This window comes from Calliphora vicina, chromosome 5 (assembly GCF_958450345.1).
Source record: "Calliphora vicina chromosome 5, idCalVici1.1, whole genome shotgun sequence".
NCBI classification, from domain to species: domain Eukaryota; kingdom Metazoa; phylum Arthropoda; class Insecta; order Diptera; family Calliphoridae; genus Calliphora; species Calliphora vicina.
This window is the reverse complement of record NC_088784.1, coordinates 59117110-59137281: the sequence shown is the minus strand read 5'-3', so window position 1 is coordinate 59137281 and position 20172 is coordinate 59117110. Positions and strand designations below refer to the sequence as shown.

General features: G+C 29.2%; 1 long non-coding RNA gene across 1 annotated transcript in view; it reads right to left on the bottom strand.

Annotated features, from left to right (window-relative positions):
- Nucleotides 1–839: 839 nt before the first annotated feature.
- LOC135959759 (uncharacterized) overlaps nucleotides 840–20172 on the bottom strand; it is a 115486-nt gene continuing 96153 nt past the window's right edge. The window contains exon 3 of the long non-coding RNA XR_010576556.1: nucleotides 840–1030. This is a non-coding gene — a long non-coding RNA (uncharacterized LOC135959759). The remainder of the gene's footprint in view (nucleotides 1031–20172) is intronic.

Below are 20172 nucleotides of genomic sequence, written 5' to 3'. Positions count from 1 at the left end.
AAAAAAAAAACACAAAGAAGGGTAAAGGGCAGAATAAATGCATCATTTACGCCAGAAAAGAAAACACCATTAATTGTGACAAAGTAATTAACCTGAACATGTTCTGCCGTTTTCGATTTTTCATGAGTTTTTTTTTAAACTCGGAAACTACTGAGCCGATTAAAATGCAATATATAAACAGATTAAAGGTTATGTAAATATGAACTTTTCTAAGTTTACTTCAATAATATCGGACTAACCCTTTTTGAGTTATAAATTATGTGGAGCAACATCTAAAAAAAATTCACAATTTTAGAAAAAAAAAATTTAAAAAAATCTATCCATAGAATTGAAAAATTTTACCATTCTTGTAGGTAACCATGATGCATCAAATCTTTATAGTGGTTAATTTCGATTTCGTTTTCGATTTTTCATGAGTTTTTTTTTAAACTCGGAAACTACTGAGCCGATTAAAATGCAATATATAAACAGATTAAAGGTTATGTAAATATGAACTTTTCTAAGTTTACTTCAATAATATCGGACTAACCCTTTTTGAGTTATAAATTATGTGGAGCAACATCTAAAAAAAATTCACAATTTTAGAAAAAAAAAATTTAAAAAAATCTATCCATAGAATTGAAAAATTTTACCATTCTTGTAGGTAACCATGATGCATCAAATCTTTATAGTGGTTAATGAATCCTTTTTTTTCTGTTGACCTGTGTTATCTGACTAAATCTTATAAAAAACAACTTGTATTGGAACATATAATAGCATTGATATTTAAACCTGTGAAACTTTGACTTCATTTTTAATATGTTATGATTTCAGCTATTTTCGCCATATGTAAGGTAGATACTTTAAAATAAATTAACCCAGTTTTTTTGACAGTGACTCGTGTAAAATAAAATGTAGTGCAAAAACACTTACTAATTAGTAGTTTTGACATTCAAGTCTGATGTTAACAACTGTTGTGTGTGGTTGGAAAATATTACTAAATTTACACGCACTTAAACACAAAATGGCCTAAAACCATTGACAGACATACCTGCAAAGAAAGAAAAAAAAAACAAAAAATTAATTTTAGGAAATATTGTAAAGTTAAAAAGTTAAATAGCGTTTCCTTAATAGGCTTAGTTAATTAAATATTATGAGAATGTTAGAAATGCAGAGGTTCCCAATACAATTTGTTATTCATCGGATAGAGTTTATAGTGACCACTTGATTTCAACAAGACGCCTATATATTTGTCACACAGCCCATAAAATAGTGGACCTTTGAAAACATAAATCGTGAGAATAAAAGTCAGTCATAGTTAACAGCAGCCTTAGCAAAACTATTTTACATATGTTATTTGGGAGGTATCAAATGGGACAAGTAATTTATACAACATTTCATCACCATGGTGAAGGGTATAATAAGTCATTATCAAACATTTGAAATTTGTATTCGTTTCTGAAACTGCAATAAAAAAACATTGAAGAACAAACTGTTTTGCTTCCATATTTGTGGGAAAAACTGTGTGACATAATAAACACCTCAAACCCCCCAAAAAAAACTAACAGAAAAACTCTTAAAACCAAAAAAAAAATAAATACAAAAATGGCATGACTGCATTAGTATGAATAAAATCACACAAAATTACGCCTACAAATTACCAACTAACACGTAAAGAAGGTAAATAATGTTTCTTCCAAAAAAAAAAAATTAAAGGTAGCTTCACTTAAATTTATTAAAATAAAAATAATATTTGAAATGAAACAATAGTAAATGATGTATAAGCATCATTACTATTTTAGACACAAAAAAAAGCAACATGTAATAAATTGAATATGAACACATTAAATAAATGTCGGTGTTGTGACCATCAAAGTGAAAATTGTTGTTATGTGTAAGTATGTTTAGTAAGTTACAGTGAGGAGTAAAAGTTTAAGTTTTTAATAGTTATAAAAAAACAATTTATTTTTTTAACAGGGACCGTAATGGTTATAAGTGTAAGAGCCGCCATAAAAAAAATCTCATTTGAGGAGTTTTATTTTTCTCGTCAGAAAAAAAACTCATTTGAGGAGTTTTAATTGTCCCGTCAGAAAATAAAACTCATTTTATGTAAACTGACACTTAAAGCTTGCCGCTGGTCAGATCATTACAATTTGTAAAGCCCCTTGCATTGAAATTGATTAAATTGTCATTAAAACAAGTAAGAGAGCAATATTAGGATATGCCGAATATTATATACCCTTCACCAAATTATACTTCAAAATAAAAATTTTAAATATTTTTAGGTAAAGAAAATTTATTTTTTTCCCAAAGTAGTTTTTTCATCTTTGGAAAATTTTTTTTTTTTTTCAAAACAAAAGTTAGGTCCTTTTAGGTATGAAATTTATTATTAATATTTCTAGTTTCTCAAAAATGTTTATAAAAATCAAAAATGTTATAAAAATTATACTTCAAAATAAAAATTTTAAATATTTTTAGGTAAAGAAAATTTATTTTTTTCCCAAAGTAGTTTTTTCATCTTTGGAAAATTTTTTTTTTTCAAAACAAAAGTTAGGTCCTTTTGGGTATGAAATTTATTATTAATATTTCTAGTTTCTCAAAAATGTTTATAAAAGTCGGTACAACATATATGGACAATGATATGTGGATATACGTTGACTCAGCGAACATCTGCTGTTAATAACATGATATTACCGAAACTAATGGGACCAAAAATATGAAATTTGGCCGAATATTTTATAATAATAAAAATATAATGATATAAATGTTAGAAAATATGTTTATTTAAAAAAAAATTTTTTTTGCTCATATTGACACAGTCGAATAAAACACACTCATGCATTCATATTTGTGGAAATATTTGAAAAAATATTGAGAATCACATGGAAATTAGCAAACAATTTTTGTCTTAATTACCTGGCCACCGCTATACGTCATTGCAAAGGTTTTTAAAATATCTATCATTAGATATCCATATTGTCTATATAATGACTTAGTAATCCAGATATAGGTCAAAAAATAGGTCCAAAATCGAGGATGTCCTATTTTTTTTTATATCTCAGCCATTTGTGGACCGATTTCCTGGATTGTAAATAGCAAGCGAGCCGGAAGAATTCCGGAGATACTGATATATGAATCGTGTATGTAAGTTATTTGGGGGCTTCGGAAAGTTGATTTCCGACAGAAAGGTGGACATGGCTTAATCGACTCCGCATCTATAAGGACCCAGAATTTATATACTTTATAGGGTCGGAAATGAAAAATGTAGATGGAATGACAAACTTATATATACCCTTCTCACGAAGGTGAAGGGTATAATAATATCAAGTGGGATATTAATTTGTTATTGTTTGATTCCTATTTTAAAATTGTTGTTGTTTCAAATAAATTACTACAAACATTATATCAGAATCTCTGTGAACAGATCACATATCCTCCACTTGAGATAACAATAACATCAAATCGATTGTGCAGCATTTAGTGCCGCCCTGTTGAATCCACATGTCGTTGGTATCCATATCTTCCAATTCAAGAATAAATTAAGTGAGTAATAATGGCCTGGCCAATGTCATTCTCAATGCAATATGGACCGATGACGCTGCCAGTACAAAATCCACACCAAACAGTGACTTTTTCGGGATACATTGGACGTTCTTGGATCTCATGTGGATTGTTTCGTCCCAAATTAAAAAATTTTGTTCGTGACATACCCATTCATCCAGAAATCTGTCTCATCGATGAAAATGATTTTTTTATGAAAATTACCGGAACGTTCCCCGAACAGAACACCCATTTTGATAAAAGAATTTCACCATTTGTACATGTTTTTGAACTGGTCAACCATTTGTGGGGTGGATGTTAAATTAAAATTTGTTCTACATATTTCTTTTTTTACTTTTTTATATGAAAATTTTCCGGTTTCGGGCAATGGGAAATTCCGGTCATAAATTATACATTCCCGGGAAACGGGAATGAAAAATTTTGCGGTATTTCCCGGACCCCAAACCCTAGTAGAGGGTATATACGATTTGGTACAGCCGAATATAGTTCTAATACTTGTTTTAAAACATATTATTTTCCATTTTGTTCATCACTGTGCAATAACAGCACACAATCACACACAACAAATATGTCTTTTACGGTAGATGACAATATAAATTCGGTAATTCATTGTACGAATTGTGACTGACTGATTGTATTTTACTAAAAGAAATAAAAGAAGAATAAAAAACCCGTTAACTGTAATAAGACTTAATAATGTAGTAACACATCCGAACAATCAAACGACAAAATGATTTCTTTCCTCTGTCGTTTTGATAGCTCAAAATGTATATAGTTTCCGAGTGTGTTTGCGAATGAATTGACATTAACCTAGAAGTTGTTTTGTATTTTGCTGACAAATGACAGCACAACATACTCGCATCTAACCAGACTTCTATTCATCGAGTCAGTCATTTATACTGTCAACTACTACTACTCTGTATTGCAGTGCGTCCAATTTGTTGCTGGCTATATTATTCTCTTAGTGAGTGAGTTTGTCTTTAATAGAATTCCGCAGTAAAATATTTATTTAAACCATGAACAAATTAGTTTCAATAATAAAACGTAACATAAAATTGTTATAAAAACTAATAATAAAAATGTTTTTATTTAAACAGCAACAGTAATGTTTTATTTTATTGTGTTCGTAATTATGATGATGATGATGGGTATAATAATTACAAAACACACAAGCAAATGGCCACTTAAATGAGAAAATGATCGTAATTGTTAAATAATAAATAAAATATGGACTAAATTTGTTTTGGTAAGTGATTTTTTTTCAGAAGCTTGGCTAGTTGTAGTTTATACTTAATATGTAGTATGTGTGGTCTTTTTAGTAAAATTGTAATAAAAACTACGAGGTTAAATAAATACAAAAGTTATAGCCCAGAAGTCTCTGTCCCGAATAAAAACTTTTATGATAGAGGAACTACAACAACATGAGACATATGGGCAAATAAATATCATCGTACGTGCCATTTGCACGCCTATATAGTGGAATAGATTTTGCATAAATAAGAATATCTGAAAAATAATTTTGCCTTTATGTTCCATTCAGAGGGTACTATATTTTAAAATAATAAAAAATTCTTACGAAACGCTGTTGACAAAATATCGAGCGAAATAAAAATTTTAAAAAACATGTAGAAATAAACGAAAATTGGGGAATTGCGAAAGACGTTATGTTTTCTTTTAATTTCTTACACTAAACCAAATATTTTTTCTTTCCATAATTAAATAAAAACAATCTTTGGGAGATTTTATAATCAATAAAATTTAATATCGTACGTGACATACCGTACGTGATAGATTTTTCTCATATAGTAAAACAATATATATTCTGTAAATATATGTATACAAAAACTAAAAAAATTAATAGAAAATATACATTTGATTTCAGTAAACAATTTGATAATAGCAAAAAAACAATCAGAGTCAAATTCATTTCATACTACAAGCTAATTGGGAGCTTCGTTTTCGCCACAATCTTACCATAAAATATACCAATTAAATTAAAACAAGTAAGAGAGCTATATTCTGCTGTACCGAATCTTGTATACCATTCACCAATTATACTTCAAAATACAAATTTTGAATATTTTTAGGTGTGACCGATTTTAAATAGGAAACATCTCGAAAGCATGTCTGACAGAATTATTGAAGAGTTGGATCCCGAATATATCTGGTCTTCAGAAAATTGATTTCAACAGACAGACATGGCTTAATCGACTCCGCTATCTATAAGGATCCAGAATATATATAGTTTATATGGTCGGAAAATTATATTGTGGAAATTATAAACGGAATGCCAAACTTATATATACTCTTCTCACGTAGGTGAAGGGTATCAAATAAATATAGTCAGTTTAAACTATTATTTTTGCCCTTAAAATGATGTAATAGTTAAGCTCTAAATACTTTCACATAGTAACATTTTAGAGTTTTCTCCTATTTAAATAAAATTGAAAAAAACGTTCAAGGGTTTTGGTTTTTCAGTCGTGGTTGTCATTTTCGTGGAATTTCCCATATATTATAGCAGAGACTCTCTCAGCTGAACAATTCTATACCGTTTTTAAGGTAGAAGAAATTTCAGAACTTCCAAAAACTAGCAATTTGTCAGTGCGAAGAAAATTCTTCTGTCATTATTACATGCACAATTAATGTAGATATATACCGTGAAAAGTTCTTCAAGAAAAAAGCCATATTGTCGTGCTAATAAAACATGTTCATTCCATTCACAATATCTCCATATTTAACTAATCGTTTTATAATTGTTTACTTTTGACGCATTGGCACTCTACTTACAAAACAGCCACTTATCACATAAATTGTGACTAATAATAATTAAGTTAATATGTAATGCCTTTATTAAAATGTAGTTTATTTCGTAGTAAACCTAAAGAAAAGGAAATATTATTTTTCAATAAAAATATTTTCTACTGCGAAATAAAACATATTAGTTGCACGCATTTCATGCTAAATTATGTGAAAATAAATGGCAAACCTTAATATTTAATATTCTAATTAAGGATCTTTTTGTGATTTTATTTTTTATACAATCCTGTCATGCTTTCTTTATAAGCTAACTAAATTAAATAGTTGTTGGTTGTTTGTGTTTGGGCCATAATAATTCATTTTGTCAGCAAGAGGGCCATAAATTGTTGTGATGTTTGTCATCACGCAATATTCAAAACCGAAAAAAAGAGAAAACAAAGTAAAAGAATTCTTAAAATATTTGTTTAATTTGCACAGTATATACGTGATTTAAAGGAGTGTAGAAACAAACAGCGATTTATTTTAATTATACAGGATTACATTTTAGAGGGTGTTGAGACTGCTATGGGAGGGGGACGAGTGTTGAGACTAAAATAAGTTGGTGAAACATAATCTATGTATATAAAAATGAAATGGTAATGGCATCACGTGAGAACGGCAGGAGCGATTTGGATGATTTTTTTTTATTCGATTCGAAATTTTCAGGTGATTGTTTGTAAAGAAAAAAATTCAAAAATTCCGGGTAAAACTCGGAATTATTTTTTGAGTTCAGTCAACTGTAATAAAAAAGCTCCTTAAAGTATGCAGTACAAATTTAGATATTTTATTTGCAATTAAATAAGAACAGGCAGGTGTATGTGGGTTGGAGAAACTTGAAGAACTAACATTAGTAAATGATACCGTGGCTACACGACATCTCATTATTTCCAAAAACAGTTGGTCTCCAAAAAATGTTAAAAAATGTATATGGGCAAAAAACACTTTTTTTAAAAGCTATGACTCCGACCTTAAAAATAGCAACTAAAAATGCAAAAAAATTGCATTTCCAAATCCAAGGTCTATCTATATCTTCATTAGTTATATTGGCTGTATGACTTAAAAATGCGGTATTTTTTAAAATATAAATTTATTCAAAGTATTGTAGAACTTCTCATCTTTTGAAGCCAAGAACGATTCAAGCCAATATCGATACTCTGTTTCAAAGTGAAGCTTATCCCAGAGAGAGCGTTCTGCTTCGGTCAAAACAAATAGTAGTCGGTCCGGGCAAGTTCTGGACTATAAAGCCTATAAAGAGAGGGAAACTTCCCAACCACTTTATTCTAAATAGTTATTATCAGGCATTGCAACATATGGCCGAGTGATGTCATGATGGAATATTACAGTTTTTCGGCTAATGCTCGCTTCAAGCGAAAAAGTTGTGTTCGGTACAGCTTCCCTGTGATGGTCTGGTAAGATTTCAGAAGCTTATAATAAAAAGGACCCTTTCCCATATGTTACTCTTTTACTGCTGGTACAATTTTGAAATAAAGTACACAACATTTTTAGAGGAGTAGGTAGGCTTTCAAGAAAGAATGTGCTTAATTTGACCACCTCGATTATGATCAGGTTTCTAGAATGGACACCGATGTCTTAAACTTATTTATACAAATCTCTTATGCGAAAAACCAGTTTGTTGGTTAAGGGGTTTCTAAACACTAGTCCCAGCAAGTGATTAGTTTTGTATTAGTGATGAATATGATAGTGTTACAACTAGGAACTGTCTATGTCGGCTTTTCCCCTCTAGGGTATTTATTGACTCATTGTAATTCGCAATCTTTAGTTGATTTTGATATTAATTATTGGCAATAAATTATATATTTTGAAGGTTTATTTATTACTCACAAACAAAATTTCAAAATTGTTATGTTCACATTTAAATAAACAAGTAATAAAATATGAAACAAAAAATTTATAATTTCAATAAAATTCTATATTGACTAATCATATACTACAAGTACATTGAATTGGGTCCAGGTGTGCACGTTTTTTGTATGTTTCTTTTTTTCTTAAATAAAATCAATGGCAACATTTACTTGAAAAACAAACAAAACAAATATGTAGTGTTAACATATTGCTTAATAATATTATATTTAATTTTTTTTATAAAAACAAATTGTTTAAGCACTGCAAAAAAATTTGTAAATGACCCTATTTATTAAAAAAAAAGAACTGAAACTACAAATGACTGCACACATGGTGCAAAAGTTCAATTACTTATGACTCAGGTTCAAGTTGTTTAAAATAAAAGCAAAATATAATGCAATTTTATTTCAAACATATTAAAATTAATGCCAGGCATTAATATTATTCTGAAAATTGCTGTAAAATAAATACACTAAACAAATGCAGTAGCAGAAGTAGCAGAAAAACAAAAATATTCCATATATATAGAATAATTTCTGAATTGAATTGTTTCCTGACTGTTTTTTTTATACATAAAACAAAAATTAGTTTATTTTGTTGTATATATGTATTTCTATTGTCAAAATTTCAAATGTTCAAAAATGTTTGTTTAGAAATTATAAAAATTTGTTTACATTAAGAAAGAATCAAGAATGGTACAATATGACTGATAGTTCAGAAGGTTTTAGAAATTTTACTGTAAGTATTTTAAACCCACAAATTAAAATTCATGAAATTTTAATTTCATGAATAAGTAAATGAAATTTGTTACATTTGGAGAACTAAAAATTTTGTGTTGACATGTAGAATATCATTGAAATCAGAAGAGGTAAAGCTCAACAATTAATATTGTTGTTCGAATTTCTTTGCTCCTCTCTTCCTGGAGAACTAATATTAATATTCCATTTACAGTTATGATTTGTAACATATTATTTTTTCTTGGTTAGGGAACTAAATTACCAATAATCTACTAAAGAGAAATATCAATATGGATCCAAAAATTTTCAAATTAAAAAAAAAAAATTTACTGTTTTTTTTGACTTAACTCTTTTTTATTAAAATAAAACATTCTTTAAATACTTTACAGAAAGTAAGGTATCTTTACGGAGAACATTTTTGTATTTTTTGGTTTCCTATTTTTCGAATATGTTGCAACTGCACCTTTCGGAATTTAACCTATTTTTTATCAAAGTTTCAACTTTATGCCGAAAATTCCAAAGCTGGGACCAGAAAACGTAAAGCAGCTTAGGAAACCTAGATGTGTTCCCTATTTATCCCCAAAGTATTATCCCAGTCCCAAAGGAATTGTGGACCCCATGCGCAAAATTGTAAAAAATACCATTTTTGGGATTTTTAATTTTTAGGAATTGTGGGATTCCCTTCGATTTTATTAATATTTTATTCAAAAAAAGTCAATAGTTCTGACTTTGTCACATTAAAATATGAAAAAGTGCCATATTTTTGAAGGACGGAGTTTTAAAGTGGCATATTTTGGAATATAATTGAGATATTGGCTTGAAATATTTTTTATAAGACCAAAAATTAACTTAGCTAAACAAACAAAATTAGTTCAAATTGTTCCTAATATTTGCAATCCTATTATTTCGCTTACATGTCGAAGGTGCCCTACTTTGAACCCCCATGTCGCGGACCCTGGATCATTTTTAGAGTCCATTTTAATAACTTAAACTCAGATACTCATTGTCTACGCCCACGTCAAATTGTATCCTGATCGGACCAGCTAGTTAGAAATGTCAGATTTATTGACAAAAAATTTTGATTCTGACCCACTGTGGGATCCAGGTGTAGTATCAAAGTATCAGATATAGTCATGGGAATTTTGGTATTGAAAATTAATAACATCAGTCTACAAATGCATACTCAACCATCTAAAGATGTCAGACAAGGGATATTACTAACATAATTGCTGTTTTAAAGTTAAGGTAAAAAAAATTTAAAAAAATATGTTTGATGAACAAAAATGTTGGTAACAAAACGTGGGTAAAAAATTCGAGGTATTGCTTATATCTCAAACATTTGTAGGCTCGATTTTAAATAGCAATTTAAGTTGGACTATGGTGGATATATTGATGAATCAATCATGTATGTAAGTTATTTGGTGGCTATGGAAATTTGATTTCAACATACAGACGGACATGGCTATCTATAACGATCCACTTATATATTACCTATCTTACCTCTCATGTTGAATAAATCATTCAAATCGGATAAATTTTTCCAGCATTTATTTTTTTTTTTAATATATCTTCTGTGACAGAATATTCGAAACTTTAAATAAAATGTGCAACCTCTAAATATTATCCGATTGTACAATTTTAAACCCTAAACCTTTGAAAATCCTAAAAGTTAAAAACAAGAGCCACCCTAATGAGTAGCCATGTCCTGAGTTAAATTAAAATTGTATTACTTTTCCCTGCATCTACATAATGCTTTTTCGGCAATTTTTGTCGCATACAATAATGCATGCGTAATTAAGTGGAACTTTTCTTGTACGACTTAAGATCAAAGTTATCTCCAGGATTACCATAAATTCGCCTTTTCTAATGTCAACTTTAGATATTTATTGATTATTGTTTTGTTTGTGGTTTTCATATTACCAAAACAAAATATATATTTGGGTCTTTTATGCAAATTTTCATTTTATTACATTCACGCAATATTGTCGTAAATATGTATTAAATGCAAACATTAACCTGCAGTACAAAACCAACCATTTCAACATCAATACTTATACTCTATTTTAGTTAGCTTAATCTCATTGCTTACTTTACTAATCCAATGTAATGCAGGTAATCGCTAGTTAGTTATTTGCATTGAGTGGTGGACAGCGTAATCAAACAAAAAAGGTAAACAAGAGCTCAATTGAACACAAGATATGAGATGAACATGATCAGGATCATCCGTTTTAACTGAGTAATAGAAGAGAAAAGGGACAGTTAAAAAATGTGTTATATTATGTATGTAATGAGTTATTTCTTTATGTAGAATTTGTCCAAGAACTACAGGTTTTGTTCACAAACATATGAGTTATGTGTGACTTGTGTTGTATTTAAGTATTATTTTTTGGCAATATTCGAAAAAGAAAAACATTTCCTTGTTTTACTTACCAAACAAAAAAAAGAGCAAAAAATAAAATTGTCATATTTATGTACAGTAAATGTCACTTTACAAACATATTTACATGCATATGAAAACATACATTGTTTACACATGTGTGGTAAACCATGTAATCGTACTCTATTAAATAGCACACGTTCATATACACAGAAACTGAATTCTTTGTTGTTTAAATATCTAAATACCAAACCTTACAGTCTTGAATAACAAGTTACAAGATAAAATTCGTACAATATATTTACGTATGCTTGAATGTATACGATGTAAATGTAGTATGTAATATGTACCAGTAGTATAAATATGTAAATATACATATTTATCCATATGTTACGTTGGCAAACAAATAAAACTCATATTTTTCGGTATTTTTCTCTGTTTATGTATGTTTTGCTTTTAGTTTATTTTCTTTTTTATATGTACGTCAATATAATTTTCCAACCCACTTAAAAAATTCTTGACTTCAAAAATTATTGAGGAAATTCGTAATAGAGTAAAAAAATATGTATCATGACTTTAATATGTATTTTTATATGTATAAAATATTGGTAAAATAACGAAACATAAAAAGCTGAAATATATGGAAACAAAGTTGACATAGATATATGGATATTTAGTATAATTTCTGTAAAGCTAATTAAGAGTATTTGATACAAATAGAAGGATATAAAAATTTGTGTTTTTATTTTAAGGATTTAATTTTATTGGAAATTGCCGAACTTAAAATATTCCAATATTTTATTTGGACAAGTGTCATTTTACAGTGGCTGACATAACCATGAAAGGAAGTGGTAGTATAGTTTTGTCGCCCCAGACTGCCAATACCGACGAAACGCATCAACATCATTACCATCAGACGCCACAATAACACAACCTTTCCTATAGCAATTGCATCCAAACATCTGTAGCATCAATTACCAGCCGATTGAATTCCTGAGACCTACAGTGATATATATGTATATTACAGTTCAACTACAATGCTCTCAAAACCAAAATAACTGAGATAACCCTATCCCTGTAGCTATAAAAGTACACAAAGACTACGACGCACAGTGGCGACATTTGAGTTTTTTGAACCAAATGGAATTTAAAAGGCATATGATAGATAATTGATCAACATGTGAAATGAGTGTCTGAAAAGGGTTATACGCCTTTTAGGTGCCTACTTATAAATTAGCAAGTTGAAATTTGTGGAAAAATCAATTTTATGGGAAGTAAAATAAAATATTTTTTTAAATTTTTAATTTTTTATGGTTATGTTTATCTGGAAATTATTGCATTAGGTAAAGGAATATTCAAAGAACTTATTTTGAAAATATGGCAAATATAGAAACATTAGCTTTTTTTTATTTTCCATCAAAGTTGCAAAATATTTAAAAAATAAATAGTTGGTAAATATCGATTTACCTGGACAAACACAATTTTTTTTTATCAATAGAATTAAAAATAATGACTCGTTACCTAGTATTTGAGATACTGTATCTGAAAGCAGACCATATTACCTATAAATGGACACTTTTTAAACACTGAAAATCAGTTTTGAAGGGCTATATCTTCTGAATCAAAAATCTGGTTGTAATAATAGTAGCATATTTCCTGTAAAATAAGTTTATTCAATATTTTTTAGGGACACATGCAATTTTCGATTTTTGTAACTTCACTTGTTATCCATGCGCCACTGTGCGACGTTCTACGACAAAAAACGCACCATAATATAAACCTTTTACTCTCAATCTCGATAATAGAGACCTATACCTTGAACAGAGGTATATATCTCAGCGTACATTATATCTCTATAATGTAGGCGTTCCGTCAATAGACAGCTCTAGCATTCTAGCCTAGGTAATGACGACAGTGGCACGTTATTGGCAAAATAAATTGACGAATTCACCTTCTTTACCCTGAATGATGATTCAGGGTACAGAATCCACACGGTAGCTGGGCTAGCTCACCAGGCATCATAATAGCGAGTCAGTAGTATCAGTAGTATACCTTGCGATCAGTAGTATCGTTTCTGAACGCCATAATTTCATGAACCAGAAGAAACAAGACTGGACCAGCTTCAGATAATTCACCGATCGCATCTCCAATGATCTTCGCTACCTTACAACTTACCATAAGCAGAAAGAAAGTTCCAAGCAGACTCAAGGATCGCCCAACTGAATCACAACACCGGACGGTGATAAATCAGGACAAAAAGAAAATTAGTTAGATCACTTGAGAAAGTACAACTTGTCTAGAATTTGGTCTGTTGCCAACGCGACGACGATTATTGATATCCTTGCGCACAATAAAAAAGACAAGATATAACGTTGGTCGCAACATTTCAGTCTCGGAGACACGACAGCTTTCCAAGCCAACTGAAGTTGCAGACACCATTTGAGATTATTGTCCTCGACGATACATCGGTGATGATGTTAAAACATCTTGGAACGCTGTGAGTTAACTAAATAACAAAGGATTTTTGAAGGGTTTCGATACTGCCAGCCACTTCACGCTGTAAAGAAATCGTGATATATAGTACTTCCTGGACTTTAAAGACAAACTCTCTAAGCCCTGTAATCATATCACCACTCCTGTTTAACATCTGCCTTTCTGAACTCCTCTCAGTGGAAGTGATCGCTAAACAGGTAAAGCTTAAGGAGGTAAACCTTAATCTTATCGTTTTTAGCTCCCTTTAATATCAGTGGTCACTTAAGTGAAAAATTCATAGCTACCTTAAAGACAGTCTGTTTGTAAAAAAATTCTGGTTAAAAAATATTTTTTCTGATTTTGACCAATTGTAGGTCCAACTTACTATGGTCTTATATACGTCGTTGCAAAGGTCTTTGATATATCTATCATTAGATATCCATATTGTCTATATTAATGACTTATGCCCATAACTTCAACAAATAGATAGCAGATAGAAGCAGTTAAATTTACCTAAAAGGTAACTTGACATTAATTTCTAATCAATATCTACGGGTAAAAATTACCAAATAATTTTACTCCATAAGTAACTAAGCACTGCCATTTATCTATTTGTTGAAATTACGGACATTAATAATCCAGATATAGGTCAAAAATCGAGGTTGTCCTGGTTTTTTCCTCATATCTCAGCCATTTGTGGACCGATTTTGCTGATTTTAAATAGGAAACATCTCGAAAGTATGTCTGAAAGAATTATTGAAGATTTGGATAACGAAGATATCTGGGGTCTTCAGAAAATTGATTTCAACAAACAGACAGACGGACATGGCTTAATCGACTCCGCTATCTATAAGGAATATATGTATGTATATACTTTATAGGGTCGGAAAATTATATTGTGGAAATTACAAACGGGATGACAAAATTTCCAGTTTTCTTTATAGATTGAAATATGAACATTCGCATAAAAAAACCATCTCTTATTAAAAATTTAATGATTTTTAACACACAAATTGGATCTTGTGTACATGTATTAAAGAGCAATTTTAATTAAAATTATTCCTTGCCAGATAGTGATAAAAGTATTGTAGCATTTATTTAGCAATCCGTCCACTGTAAATCTACCATATGATCTGTTTACTTGCAATAGATTGACTTGGCTTCTGGGCTAGATTAAAAAAAAACTCATCTTAGATTATAATACGTTATTCCCCTGCTGATATATAATTTGATTGTTTAATTTAAAATGACTTTATAACATCCTTCTTCTTCGTCGTATCCAATGCAAGTCACTAGTACAAAATCATAATTCCTGTCTACCCACATTTATTTATAGAGAAGACAGACAAAACTTTATATTAAAAGTTTTCTTCAGCTGGGTAAATAATTTTGCGTAGTTAAGTCATTGTCATATTCTAAAGCACGTAAACATTTTCACATGTAAAATACATCCACCAACGAATTTGAGGAAAAAAACCCAATTCCCAGAAGTAACAAAGCAAACCCAAACGAACGAATCAAACATAAAAAAAAGAATTTATTGAAATTCAATGAGAAACGTTGGAAAAAAAGTAAGAGAAATATCTTTTTTACATTCATTCTCGTATAAAATGTGATCAAAGATGTCAAAGATCTCTGGGTCAGTAGAATTTTTGTTCACACAAAATAAAAACGAAAACCGCAGACAAGACAAATGAACTTTTTTTTTTTAAAAAAAAGATTTAAGTCTTTTTTCAACATCTTTCTACGTCTTTCAATTTTCGATGTTTTTTTGGGTGTGTTACAAAAAATAATACAAAAAACCAAAAATAAACGTAAAGAAACGTACTTGTAACACACTCACTCATGTATTGAGGAGGAACATGACGATGTTGGGTGATGACAGCAGATGATGATGGTCTTCATCACAAAACAATGCTATGGATACACGAAAACACAAAAGAAACATAAACAGAAACAGTAATAATAATAAACTGACCACAATAATTATTTGGTCAGAATACAGACAACCAACCCACAGAGGAAACCCCACAGAAAACGTTAAGAAAAAAAATTATAAATAATTTTGGAATCAAACAACAACAATAACAACATCAATTTGAAATACATATCTTTTGGATTGCATGTTAATAATTATTCGTGAGATTTTTATTTAGGGTTTCATTTCATTATAACTGTAAAGCACTCACACACGCTCACATGACAAATTCTTTTAAATAAGATTTTAATTAAATTCATAATTATTTTAAATAACACACAACTTTCTGCCACAAACAAGAACTTTTTCGTTAAATATTTTGGTTAGAAATTTATGGAACATACATTTCTCTATCCATCCATCCGCTGCCAAATATTGTTATACACGAGTTTTGTCACTTTCATTAAAATATTTATTTTAATTATACTTTTCTTTTTCATAAGAATGACATTTTTACTTCCCTTTCGTATACAAAAGTCATAAGCCGCAAAATTTAGGTTAATAAGCGTATTTATTACAACAATTTATTATTATTATTATTCTTAAATACATTTTCACATAAATATACAACTTTAAATTATCAACAACAGACAGATGTGGCTATTAAAATAGCACATGCAACATGCAACTTATATTATTTTATTAAAACAATTATTGAGAAATTAATCACGCCAATTTTATTTGCAAACTGACATCTGATTGATTCTTTCAGAATTTGAAACTTTGTCTGAAACTTATTAAAGCCGAATTTAAATACAACATCCACACACTATTCCAGCGAAAACTTTTTCTTGGTCAAACAAATTATTATTTTTTTTAATCTCATTAGCTTTTCAAAATATTAAGATATTATCTTTTCTAAATCATTCATTTACAGCTGTTATTTCGGTAAAAATAGTCACAGAAAAAATAAATAAAACTTTTCAAAAAAAATCCAATATGGATTTTCAAATATTAAAAAGACTTGAGGGTTCATCGTCACACTGCACAGTGGGGGTACTGAAAGAAAAAGTGAAAATAAATATGTAACTTCTAATAAAACATGGTCATAGAGGAGGTGTTAATAAGTTTAAATTTTGAATTTGGGCTCAAAACACCAAGAGGGCGCCGAGGCACAAAATTATAATTTCCAGAATTCAATAAAAGGGAGGATCCATTTAAAAGCGGACAGCTGTCGGATTTACTATCTCCGATTTTAATGAAATTTACCACATACATAACGTAAACAATATGTTCCTCATATCAATAACTTTTTCAATGGAAACTCATTTCGATGTAAAAATATCGCGATTTGAAAAATTTGTTAAAATTGTCCAACATAATTGTCCATAAATTTGAAACTACCCCTACACCAGCATAATGTTTGACTCCATTTTAAAGCCAAAGATATTGTCCTTAAAATGGTGTGAATAAAATTGTTTATTTCCAAAAGGTTAAAGGTCAATTTTCGGAGTATATATATTTCAATGTAAAAAGTAGCAAAGATCGCGGTGTTAAAAATTAATATAGAACGAGGTATGTGGACACCTAAACTCTCTACTATATTCGTACAAAAAAACTTCAATGGAGACTCGGTTAGTTCAGGAGTTATAAAGAAAACGTTATTAAAATTACGTTTTTTCATATATGTAAGCACCTGTGTTTTACCATATAAATTAACATTGATTCAACTTTGCTCTGTTTTCTATTTGCTTAAATTTTTATATGAATTTATATGAAAAAATTTAAATCCAATTTAGAATGTGTTTCCTACAATGCAAAATCCTCTAATATTTTTTTTATACCCTTCACCTTCGTGAGAAGGGTATATATAAGTTTGTCATTCCGTTTGTAATTTCCACTATATAATTTTCCGACCCTATAAAGTATATTTATTCTGGATCCTTACATATAGCGGAGTCTTTTAAGCCATGTCCGTCTGTCTGTCCGTCTGTTGAAATCAATTTTCTGAAGACCCCAGATATCATCGGGATCCAAATCTTCAATAATTCTATCAAACATGCTTTCGAGAAGATTCCTATTTAAAATCAGCAAAATCGGTCCACAAATGGCTGAGATATGAGGAAAAAACCAGAACAACCTAATTACTAAGTCATTAATATAGACATTATGGATATCTAATGATAAATATTTCAAAGACCTCTGCAACGATGTATATAAGACCATAGTTGGACCTACAATAGGTCAAAATCGGAAAAAATATTTTTTAACCAGAATTTTTTTTTCACAAAAAAAAATTAAAAAACAAAAAAAAATTTTTAAAATTAAAAAAAAAAATTTAAAATAACAATTCCAAAAAAATTTTTTCCAAAAAATTAAAAAAACAACTTTTGAAAAAAAAAATTTTTGTTTACCTAAAATATTTAAAATTTGTTGAAGGCACAGCCGAATATAGCTCTCTTACTTGTTTTTATTTAAAATGAATTTTTGAGTAGAAAAAAAATTCCATATCTTCAATAAAATGGCCTATAATGCAAAATTTTAAAAATTAATTACATTTAATATTTATTAGTGACCTTAAAAATATATTATAGAAGAAAGAATTTAATTTTCCTTATGAGTTGGGTACGATATGCTAATATCGAGTGTGAGGTAGAGAAAGTTAGAGGGTGATTAACTGACAACATAATTAATGCGTTTATGAGAATAATAATTAATGTTTCCTTAAAAAGTGTCCGTAAATTGGAAAATTTATTTTTTGTATCGAATTCATACGAAATAACCTTATTCATCCAAAATACCACTACTTAAGTATATTATTATATCTTTGTAGGAAAAGTTTCACTTTTTCGCAAAAATAAACTGAAAGGCAAAGTTTTATGGGCAGTTAAAAGTCTACATATACAAAATATACAAAATGAACAAAGAATTCTTTATTTCACTTTTATTTCGACTGCAGTTGGGTGTCAATTTCAAATTATTGTATTTATTTTATTGGGTCATTCATGACATAATTTTTGGCATTACACCACATGTTGGTTGGCAGTTTGTTTCTGTTTTTTTATATTTGTTGCACTTAAAAAATGAGAATGAATTGCACATGCAAATGAACAAAAATTATGTGTTGATTACCACACATTTTTGTATGTAGTATATCGATACATTTTCATGTATGTATTTATTTACATCTCATGTACCAAATGTTGACATGAATAATATTTACAGATACATAAACTGTAAGTAAAAGTAATAAAGCTGCGTTTTTTTCAGGCAACACAAAATTAATACTTTTTTTTTGTATTGAGAGTGAAATACAAATTTATCACTTTTCCTGATTTTTTCCAGTCGGCTGAAATGTTATAATTTTTGTTGTTATTGTTGATTTTCTTTAAATAAATTTTTATCTGACATTTTTATGATCATTTTGGGTGGAATGTTTGCTTGAGAAAGCCATATTTCTGGTGGCTTTTTATAACAATTTTGTTTGCATAATCCCATTTACCAGAGCTTTTAGAGATGTTGTGTGTTTCTTAAAAAAAATAAAATAAAATTGATTTCATTGTTGTCAGCGCCATCTGCAGTCCTTAATTTTGTTTCTTGGCCCTTTTTTATAGTTTGTAGACTTGTGTGTAAAATAGTGTTTTTTATTTAAACCCCAAACAATTTTTAAACATTATTTTGGTGTCTTTTTGTCGGCGTTGTTCAAATAATATTTTATTATTTTTTTGACTTTATCTCATTTCAAACTGAAAATAATAATTTTGCTGCTGCTGCTGCTTAAAGGTGTCAAAGTTATTTAACAATGTTTTTTTTTTGGCTGTTTGTTGCGTTTCCATTGAAAGTGAAATTAAAGTGTGTTACTTGAAATTACACACGAATAGTCTTATAGGTTAGTTGCTTGAATAATTGGTTCACTGAGTCAAAATAACGAAGTACGATTTGAAATTCAATACTGAGCATTTTGTGTAAACTATGAAGGTCTGTGAGTAATATAAATAAATTTTTATTTCTGGTAGGTAATAACTCAATGTCAAGTTGTGTAGGACTTAAGGGAGCACAATGGTGGAATTTCAAAAAATGGAAGTGGATATATAGTTATACATGTTTACTGTAACCATTTCAACATTTTTACAAGGTTTTTAACAATATTATTGTAAAAATAATTATTTATATGAATGTGGTAACCATAATATAGTTATGTTAAGATTTACATGATTGTCGCAATCATATATATGTTTGTTGTAGTATATAAAAAAAATATGTTGTTCTCAGATTATGATATCCATAAGCCGAGAATTACATAATATGGCAAATTCATTATCATACAAATGGTTGTCAAAAATATATACTTATTTACTGCAATCATATATATGATTGCTACAATCATGTGATCATATTATGGTTACCGCAATCATATTGTTAACAAACTTGTGAAAAAATTTTGAAATGGTTACAGTAAACATGAAGAG